We start from the raw sequence: 9,389 nt of genomic DNA on the forward strand, positions 1-9,389 counted from the left end.
TAATATATTTATTACATATAAATATAAATGATAGCATATTTGTATATAAAATATATAACATTATATAAAACATATATAAAACAAGTATATACATATGAAACAATAATTTGTAGACTCCAAAAATGCTCCAAAGAGCATACATCAAGTGAATAAATATCTATTCAAGATAATGTATGAAAATTCTGTAAGAAAAAATAGAGTATGTAGTATTTGAACTAAGATCAACAAGGCAGAAATTTCTCTTCAGACTGGCATACCCAAGAACACTGGGCTCTCTCTCATCATAGCTCCCTGTCATTATGTTGTCTTCCCAGGAGGAAATTTTTCATTCAGCATTTCTTTCTCTGCCACCTGTTGCCTAGGCTATGATCTGAGTGAGTGAAGTGAGAGGCAGAGGGCTACCTTCTTCTACTCAAGACATATTTGTGTAAGAAAACCTCTATTTTGGACACGAAACCACTAAGAATAAATACTCACCCTTGCTTGTAAGTTAGTGGTCTCACACTAGGTAAAGCAATCAAACAAGTAAGTATTCAAGCTACTGTCCCCTTCCACCAAGTGTTCATTTCCTAGATCAGGGGTATCACTCAGAAGCATGCCATTCTGCCCACTCCCAGAGTCTTAGCCCAGAAATTTCCATGGAGGGATAAGCAAGCAGTAAAAGACATAGCTTCTAATTTCTTTGCAAATAAACTGATTTCGTTAACAAAAGAGCATGAAGAAGCTAATGTCTAAGGGTATTTTCAAAAACAGTGGAGGTTATGTTGAGGTATAGCAATTGGGAAATTTGTGGATTCAGCGAACTGCTAAACTGTACATGATAAATGGATGTTAAATTGTAGGCTGGCTAGTTTGCTGAGAGAGCTAGAAAGGGGAGAGGATAAAAGTGATATTAGACACATAAAAAAGAAAAATTTAAATGGCAGATATAAATTCAACTATATTAATAATGACATAAAATGTGAATGGATTAAACAATCCAACAAAAGGCAGATATTGCAAGTGGAAAAAAAACAAGATCCAAGTTTATGCTGTCTATAGGAGACATGCTTTATATTCAAAGATACAAACAGATTGCATATAAAAAAATGAAAAAGATATTATGCAAACCACTCATAAGAAAGCTGGAGTGGCTATACTGATATCAGACAAAATAAACTTACAAAAAATTATAAAGATGAAGTTTATTTTATAAAGATAAAATGGTCAATCCATCTAAAAGATGACAATTATAAAGATATATGCTCTTAAAAATAAATATCAAAATACGTGAAAAAAAGAAATTAATGGAGAAATATAAGATTCTGCAGTAATAATGGGAAATATCAGTAACCTACTTTCAATAATATATACACACAATATTCAACAAGGGTGTAGGAGGCTTGAATAATACTATTGACCTACTATAACTAGAAGACATCTATAGAACATACAAGCCAATAATGACAGCATAAATACATTCTACAAAATGAACATGGAATATTCTTTTGAATGTATAACATACTGAGCCAAAAAACAAACCTCAATAAATTTAATGATAGAAATGATACACAGTATATTATCTGATTATAATGGTTTAAAATTAGAAATAGGAAAAAAATTAAAAATTCACAAATGCGTAGTTGCAGAATAGACATGGAGATGTAGACTGGAGCATGGGGTAGATGGTTAATAATGTAATAAACATGTAAGGGGAAAGAAGGATACTAGATTTAGTGGAATGACCGCTTTGCGAGTTATGTGGATCTCTGATCATTATGCTATACAAGTAAAAGTAGTATATCATTGTTTGCCAACTATAATTGAAATAAATCCTCATTGAATTGTACAATGTAAATACAAGCAACTAATTGTCTATTATATTTCAATAAAGCTAAAAAAACTCACAAATATATTAAAATTAAATACTTGTTTAAATCACAGATAAGTCAAAGAGGATATCAAGAGGGAAATTAGAAAATACTTTGAAATGAAACTTGGAAGCTCTGCAAATCAAGTCACAACACACAAAACAGGATAAAACTAAAGCAATACTCAAGGTGAAATTGATAGCTGTGAATGCATATATTAAAAAGGAAAAAAGATTTTAAATAAACACTTAAGATTAAACCTTAAGGGACTTAGAAAGAAAAGCAAAGTAAACCTAAAGCACGAAAAGCAAAAGAAATAGCGAATATTGGAGAGGTAACTAATAAAATGAAAAATAGAAAAGCAATGTAAAAAGTGAAATAAATTGTTTTTTGAAAATATCAACAAAATTGACACAAGGTTAGCTAGATTTCCAAGAAAAATAAGAGAGAGCTCAAATAACTAGAATCAGATATGAAAGAGGAAAGATTACTATGGTCCTTACAGAAATAAACAGGATTATACAGGAATATTATGAATAATTAGAAGCCAATAAATTACTTTGATGAAATAGACACATTCCTAAAAAGAAACAAATTGCCAAAGTATCTCAATAGTAAGAAATAGAAATAAAACAATAGGAAATAGACAATATGAATAGACTTTTAACATGTGAAGAGATTCTAATAGTAATAAAAATGTTTTATTTATGATTTGCTAGTTATTTACTATTAGTAATAATAAAATAATAATTTAAAGAACTACCTACGAAGCAAAGCTTATGCCCAGACTGCTGAATTCTATCAAACATTTAAATAAGAATGAATAACAAGTTCAGAAACTCTTTTAAAACATAAAGAATGATTTTTTAAGTCATTTTTTAAGGTCAGTTTTATTCTAATACTGAAACTATCAAAGACATCACAAGGAAAGAAAACAGTACAAAAAACAAATTCCTTTTTTGTATAAGGATGCAAATATCCTCAACAAAATTAGCAAACTAAATCCAGCAATAAGTTTAAAAATTATATACCATGTCTAAGTAAGATTTATTCCAAGGATGTAAGAGATCAATTAATATAACATTAAAAGAATAAAAAACAAAAATCGCATGATCATATCAATAGATACAGAAAAGACATTTGACAAAATCCAATACCCTTTCGTGATAAAAGGACTCAATGAACTAGATGGAAAATTCCTCAACATAATAAAGATAATCTATGAACATCCCAGAGTTAACATTATACTTAATGGTAAAAGACTAGATATTTTCCCCCTAAGATCAGGAATAAGAAAACGAGGATGACAGCTCTCACCTCTTCTGTTCAACGTTTTTCCAGAAATTCTAGTTAGAGCAATTGGGGAAAAAAGAAAATACATCCAACTAATATTATATTTAAATAGTGAAAGATTGTGAAATAGTGAAAGATTGAATGCTTCCTCTTATAACTGGGAACATGACAAGGATGACTGTTCTCTTATTTAACAGAGTTCTGGAAGATCCAGCCAGTGCAAAAAGTCAAAAAAATGAATTAAAAAGAATACAAATTAAAAAGAACAAAATTGTCTTTATTTGCAGATGATATGTTTGTGTATAGAAAATCCCAAGAAACCTACAAAAGTTTAAAACTAGTAAGTGAATTCATAAAGTTTGCAAGATACAAGATAAAATAAATTTTATTTCTGTGTAATAGTGATGAACACATGGACACTGAATTTAAAATATAATACCATTAATAGTCACTCAAACATGAAATTATTAGATAGAAATCTAACAAAGCATGTACAGGATTCGAATGCTTAAAACCAAAAAAATACAGATTAAAAGAATCAAGGAATAAACTCATAGCCCACAGGCAAAATACCAGTGCTATAATTTCTAGTATATATGTGAGGGGATGAAGTTTCCTGATCTGGTTTGTAGAATTTTTTTTTTTTTTTTTTTTACTCACTGCACATTTTAGCTAAAACCACAATGTACAGATATTCAAATGTAATAGTTCAGATTTTTTTCCAGATGGAATCATTAACTAAGTTTCATTCATACACTGCTACTCAGTGGGTAACAATGGGATGCTATTTATCAGTAGACTTCATGCCTCACTGGGACAGGCAGGGTGTCGGCACAGACAGGCCACAGATGGAGCAGAACTTCTGGACTTGGTTGGTCCCTTGGCAACCCAATAGGAAAAAAAATACATTGGGTGATAGGATACTGAGATTGCAGAACTCAGTAAATTTGGAAAACTGGTAGATGAATTTTCTGTCTCTGAGTCCATTCTATGTGTTGTTAAGGCCAAGTTAATATATCAGTCTTCTTCTGAATTCTATTCCATTGTGCTAAATGAGCATTTAAAAACCACAGAACAAAAAAATAAAAATAAAAAATAAAACCCACAGAACCTTCATAATGTATCTACTTTACACTAAGATTCTTATTTATCCAACACTAGTAGTGATAAATACCCCAAACATTACATCAAATGGTAAAAAGAAATCAAGGAAAATTGAAATAAATGGAGAGATATAACCTGCTAATGTGTTAGAGAGTTAATGCAGGAAAGATGTCAATTTGCCCCAAAGTAATAAAAGCTTTGACACACACCCAGCAATGTTTTCACAAATATAGGAAAAGTTATTCTAAAATTTACATGAGGCTATAACTGTACCATTAATTTTCATATTTGTATTTGAAATTTGTTTTAATAACTATCATGAAAAATTCGACATCGGTTAGATTTGTGTTTTAAACCTACAAAATACTTCCTTGTTGATATTCCAGAACTTTAATTTGAGAGGCACATCCATCTATCTACATCCATATGGTACAGTTTGAAATAAAGGTGCACCTTGGAAAGTTGAGAAACAATAACTAATTCAGAAGAATAGAAAAGCAGTAAAAAATGGCTAAGACACTTGACTGTTCTTTTACTTATTACCATGTATTGCTGATTAGAAAGAGTTAGAACTTTATTATGAATCAGAATTTATGACAGGGTAAATAGGATCTCATGAAAAGTATATTATAAGCCACTTAAGAAAAAGAAAAAGCCTTTAGCTAATAAGACCTTTGATGCAATTTTATACAAGTATGACTGAAAGGTCTAGTGATGCATTTTATCGCTAACATAATACATTTGCTTAAATTCAACATAAATTATTTTAAATGTTAACTAGCTAACATCCATATAATTGGTATAAAAATGAAAATCAATAAATCTTTTCTAATGGTCTCAAACAAGTAATGACTCCAAGAGTATTCCTTGATTAGGGCACCATATGAAAATGTAATAAACAAATCTGATATTTCACTAGAAGATGCACTATTATTCAACCATTGTCACTGAGCTTCTAAAAAATAAATTACACGGGCAAAACAAAATTCTTCCAGTTTCTATTTTTTAGTCAGATAATTTTTCCAAATATAAAACCTCAAAACAGGAAGCATTTTAAATATGAAATATGCCATTATTCATATTTGACTACTCTGAAATTTATTATCAAAGAGGAATTTCCCACTCTTACTTTCTGCTATTTATATCTTTTCCTATCTGTGGTAGAACTAAGTTGATGTATCTTATGGATTGTACTGGGGTCCATCTGATGTGAACTTATCAAGAATTTAATTAGAAATTATCGATATGACTGAGGCATGAAAACTATATGACAATATTAGATGGCAAATTTTAGCCAAAGTTAAGGAGCAGACTTTGCCAGAATTACATATGTAATTTTAAACTATAAAAAACTCTAATATATGTGTATATATGTAAATATATATACATGTAAATAAATTTGTATATCCATATCTAAACTATAGCATGTAAAAACTATAAGCTATTATTTTAAAAGCTAGACTAAAACTGATTTAAAATATATTTCAAGCACCAAGAATAATGTAAAATAAGACACCCTAGTCTCAATTCTTATCAAGATAAAATTCAACATATGTATGTTCTGATTTTACATATTTACGGCTGAGACATTCTCAAAACTTTGTTTTCCTACCAATGAGACATAGTTCATTATTTTTCATCAATTACTACCTATTTTATTGCAGACAGACGAGATTTGAAGGGCCAGCTATCTACTATCAGTTGACATTATTTGCATTTATAAGCCCAACCTAATTAATTAGAATTTATAAAAATATATGATAGAAATTCCCAGAATATATAAAATATTTTATTATAATATACAAAGTTTCAATTACGCCTTTAAAATATTAAAATGAAAAATTGATATAAAATTAAAATCTTGATATATTTAAAATAAAATAAAAATATGCTACAGCAGAATTTGGTATAATAGTCAATGTGAGTTCTTTATTAGATTATTTTATACTCTTTGTTATTGTACTTGCAGCAGAAGATTATCCAAATTTAAACTAATTGCAGACTAAAGAATGATAAATTAGAATTTTTGACAGAATCAGCCAGTTTACTATGGAGACCCAAATAATAGACATTTTCAAAATCATGACAAAGACCATGCTAAAAATATTTGTGATGAAGCAATATTTTGTTGTGTATAAGCCTATATTTTCTTACATTTGATGTTTTATTTACTTTAATTGATACATTTTTATGTGATATTATTTTGACTAGGAAGATATACGCCTATAAAGCAAGACTTGTAAATGAAAAAATGTATAAGAATATATGAGATTTTACTACTTAGAGTTTTCGGTGTCATGTTTAGTTACATGACTCAGAACTAATAGTTTATTTTCAGACCTTCGTAGTGGTTCTATTTCTATTTATATATTTTAAAATTTAATACAAGAATTAATAAAATTCTTGACACTAACTTATGTAATAATATAAAAATATTTAGAATGTAGGATTGCAATGTTGAATAGTTAGAATCATGATCATGAAAGACCTGGGTTCCAAACTGTGCTACACGAGATATGAAGCTCCGCTTCAACTTTTCTAACATGAAGTTGATAATATCTATTTGATAGAGTTTCTTAAAATTTAAGCATGTATTTAGTAAGACCATAATCATTGAAAAAAATTGCTTTTATTATTTTAATTGTGATGGAAAAATACATGTAAAACATAAAATGTAAAATGTTTAAAATGGTGCAGAGGAAATCTCCAAACTAATGAAAACTTAGATTTAAAAAACTGAGAAAACACCTAAAATACAATAGTGTTTTTCTTTAAATAAAGATTAATGTGATTATTTCTCCTATAAAATTGTCTACATTGTTCAAACTTCCTTTAATGAATGTGTAGCACTTTTAAAATTGAAATGTATTTTATTTAAACGAAGTAATCTGAAGGAAAAAAATTGCATGTGAATGAGAAAGAAAAGGAAACACAAGTGTGGGGAAAAAAGATCTAGTTACAATGTTTGAGACAATTCTTAGAGTGGCCTAAAAATACCTGTGTGCTGTGAACTGTGAGCTGTGTCATTTGTAGAAATTATCATATGTAACATATCATAAAAGTTAAATTAATTAAGAAATTAGGATTTTTGTTATGAGAGAGTGGCGATAAATGTAAGCATAGATGTAGACGTAGCTATAGATATGGATAGATAGATATGCCCAAATAACTAGTTCCAGGTAGAAAAGGAATAAGAAATATTGAGAAATTTAAAAATCTTTTATAGTATTTGAAAAAAGTAAATTTTATTAAAATTCAAGCAAAGATTTTCTGCTGAAAGTATTAAATACAGTGTATTAATGCTATGGTCCCAAAAAATTAAAAAGTTTTTTTACAAACTGCCTTTTTAAGACTAGAAATGAGAGAACATAAGAAAATAATATTGCCGCCAAGGGGCAGTGAGAGAACTCAGATCTTTCCACCAATGCAGTAAAGAACACAGAAGTTTAGGAAAAGTAATATTTACTAAAGTACATTTCAGGAGAGAAACAAGCTATGCCAGAGATGACTGCAGCCCCGCTGATTTCAGGAAGTACACCTTGTATTATGATCATGATAGGTGGTTACATGGGTGGTGTTAGATAATTGGCATGTGAGGTTGTGTTGATTGACATCCTGCTATTATATAACCTTTTGTTTACTGCCCATGCGGTTACCCAGAATTCAGTCTGTTATAATTAGATGTATGAACTTCCAGGCACATGTATGATATTATAATGCTGGTATAATGAGACTGAGGTCAAGGAAGGTCAATATAAGTACTAACTGCACACATGCTACTGACCAGACTAAACTAGAGGTTGTTTTTGCAGTTTTTACTTCTTCATATTCCAGGATGTAAAGGTAATTTTTAACTGTTAAGTGAGTGTTTCAGGGAGGTCCTAAGGGAGGTCTCTGGCTTGGGCTTTCATTCTCCTGCCTATTCTTTCCATAATTTTAGACCCTTATCTCATCCACCCCAAATCATACATATCTTACTTGCTTAGATATTTACTATCTTTTAGTTCTTAGCATAAAAATATTTTTTTGGCATGTCTTCCAAACCCTCCAAGTATAATTAGGTCCTCCATAAATAGTTTTTTTCTGTCTATTCATTTGTTTATATACATCATTATGTGCATTTTGCACATTCCATTTCATTTTTTTTTAAACAACAGAAATTTATTTTCTCATAGTTCTGAAGGCTAGAAGTCCAAGATCGAGATGTTCACCAGCTCTGTTTCTCCTGAAGCCTCTGCCTTTGGCTAGCAAACAACTATCTTCTCAAGATGTCTTCTGTTGGCATTGCTCTGGGTGTGTACATTCCTGGTGTTCCTCCCTCTTCTTATAATGACACTAGTCCCATTGGGCTACCCTAAAACCTTATTTAACCTTAAGTATCTTCTTAAAGTCCTTATTTTATTTTATATTTTTAGACAAGACAACCCTTGGTTGAATTCACAGATTGCAAGGACCTTGTCAGTTTATAATCCCTTATTTTTTTTATTCTTTATGCCTACAGCACCTGGTATTCCTAGGTAGTCTTCCATCCAAGTACTAAACAGGCCCAACCTTGCTTAGCTTCTTAGATCAGACGGGATCAGGCTTGTTCAGGGTAGCATGGCCATAGACTCTTAAAGGCCTTATTTTTAAATACAACCACATTGGGGATAAGAGCTTAAACCTATGATTTTGAGGGAAGGGTTGTGACACAATGCAGTCTATAACAGAGAATTATGATCTCATAAATAGTTTATATAAAATTAATATTGTTTTTTCAAATACATATTAAAATTCACCTGTAAAACAATCTGGTACTGTTATCATGAAAAAGTCTTTTGACAAATTCAATTTACTTAAAAAATATAGGACTATTTATATTTTTTATTTATTCTGTGCCAAATATGAAAGGCTATATTTTTCATAAAATAAGTCTATTTTCTTTAATTTGTCAACTTTATTGACATAAATTTATTTACGACATTGTCTTATTATTTTATCAAACTTTATATCATCTGGAGTGATAGCGCCTTTTGTATTCCTGAAATTGGTTAATTATTTTCTTCGTTATTCATATTAAGGATTTATTAAATTTAAAATCATATCAAATGCAATCTCTTGGCTGTGTCATTTTTAATCTACTGTTTTTTATGATATTTTATT

General features: G+C 29.7%; 1 pseudogene; it reads right to left on the reverse strand.

Annotated features, from left to right (window-relative positions):
- Positions 1-8,739: 8,739 nt before the first annotated feature.
- LOC112481279 lies at positions 8,740-8,858 on the reverse strand (annotated as a pseudogene).
- Between the last annotated feature and the right edge of the window lie 531 nt (positions 8,859-9,389).

The sequence above is a fragment of the Pteropus alecto genome, unplaced genomic scaffold (genome assembly GCF_000325575.1).
Source record: "Pteropus alecto unplaced genomic scaffold, ASM32557v1 scaffold14, whole genome shotgun sequence".
NCBI classification, from domain to species: domain Eukaryota; kingdom Metazoa; phylum Chordata; class Mammalia; order Chiroptera; family Pteropodidae; genus Pteropus; species Pteropus alecto.